We start from the raw sequence: 2,245 nt of genomic DNA on the forward strand, positions 1-2,245 counted from the left end.
ATACAGAGAGCTACCTACTTGGCAGATCAGTCCAACATATCCATGTACCGGGAGTTAGCTACATGGCAGATGTGTCCAACTTGTCCATATACTGAGAGCTACCTACATGGCAGATCAGTTTAAGTGTCCATGCACAGAGAGTTAGCTACATGTCAGAAGAGTCCAAAATGTCCATATACAGAGAACTAGCTACATGGCAGAGAAGTTCATCATTTCCATATACAGAGTTCATATACAGAGTTCTAGCTCCATGGAAGATGAGTCTAACATGTCCATATACTAAGAGCTATCTAGCTACATGGCAGAAAAGTTCAATATGCTCATACACAGAGAGCTAGTTACAAGGCAGATCAGTCCAAAATATCGATGCACACAGAGATAGCTACATGTCAGACAAGTCCAGTATGTCCATATACTGAGAGCTAGCTACATGGCAGACATGTCCAGTATGTTTATATACAGAGAGCTAGCTACAAGGCAGGGTAGAGCAACATTTCCATATACAAAGTTCTAGCTACATGGCAGATGATCCAACGTGTCCATATACTGAGAGCTAGCTACATGGCAGAGTAGTCCAAAATATCCATATATACGTTATTAGCTACATAGCAGATGAGTCCATCATGTCCATATACTGACAGCTAGCTACATGGCAGACAAGCTACCTACTTGGCAGATCAGTCCAACGTATCCATATACATAAAGCTGGCTACGTGGCAGACAACGCCAAAATGTCCAAATATAGAGAGCTAGCTACATGGCAGGGTAGTGCAACATTTCATATACAGACTTCTAGCTACAAGGCAGATGAGTCCAACTTGTTAATATACAGAGAGATAGCTACATGGGAGAGGAGTGCAACATTTCCATATACAGAGTTTGAGCTACATGGCAGATGTGTCCAATGTGTCCATATTATGAGAGCCGTTTACATGGCAGAGTAGATCACCATGTCCATATACAGAGTAATAGCTGCAATGCAGATGAGTCTATCATGTCCATATACTGGGAGCTAGCTACTTGGCAGATAACTCCAGTATGTTTGTATACAGAGAGCTACCTACTTGGCAGATCAGTCCCACAAATCCATGTACTGAGAGCTAGCAACATTGTAGATGAGTCCAAAAGGTACATATACAGAGAGCTAGCTACATGGCAGTATAGTGCAACATTTCCATATACAGAGTTCTAGCTATAAGGCAGATGTGTCTAATGTGTCCATATACTGAGAGCTATGTACTTGGCATATCAGTCCTAAATATCTGTGCACAGAGAGCTAGCTACATGTCAGATGAGTCTAAAATGTCCATATACAGAGAAAGAGAGAGCTACATGGCAGAGTAGTGTACCAATTCCATATACAGAGTTCTAAAAACATGGCAGATGAGTCCAAAGGGTTCATATGCTGAGAACTAGCTACATGGCAGTGTGGTGCAACATGTCCATATAATGGGTACTATCTACAAGGCAGATGAGTCCAACATGTTCATATACTGAGAGCTACCTACATGATAAACGAGTCCGATATGTTCATATACAGAGTGTTACCTACTTTGGAGATCTGTCCAACATATCCATGTACAGAGAGCTAACTACATGGCCGACGACTCCCAAATGTTCATATACAGTAATCTAGCTACATGGCAGGGTAGTGCAACATTTACATATACAGAGCTCTAGCTACAAGGCAGATGAGTCCAACTTGTCTATATACAGAAAGCTAGCTAAATGCAGAGTAGTACAACATGTCCAAATACACATTTCTAGCTACATGGCAGATGTGTGCAACATGTCCATATACAGGGTACTACCTACATGGAAGACAAGTCCAAAATGTCCATTTACAGAGAACTAGCTACATTGTAGCATTGTGCAATATTTCCATATACAGAGTTCTAGCTTCAAGGCAGAGGAATCAAACTTGTCTATACACAGAGAGGTAGCTGCATGGCGGAGTAGTGCAACATTTTCACATACAGAGTTCTAGCTACATGGCAGATGTGTCCAACGGGTCCATGTACTTTGAGCTAGCTACGTGGCAGACAAGTTGAATATGTTCATATTTAGAGAGCTACCTACTTGGCAGATCAGTCCAACATATCCTTATACAGAGAGCTAGCTACATGGCAGACTAGTCAAAATGTGCATATATACAGAGCTAGCTACATGGCAGAGTAGTGCAACATTTCCATATACAGAGTTCTAGCTACATGGCAAATGAGTCCAACATGTCCATATACTGAGA

This window comes from Chrysochloris asiatica, unplaced genomic scaffold (assembly GCF_000296735.1).
Source record: "Chrysochloris asiatica unplaced genomic scaffold, ChrAsi1.0 scaffold00459, whole genome shotgun sequence".
Taxonomy (NCBI): Eukaryota; Metazoa; Chordata; class Mammalia; order Afrosoricida; family Chrysochloridae; genus Chrysochloris; species Chrysochloris asiatica.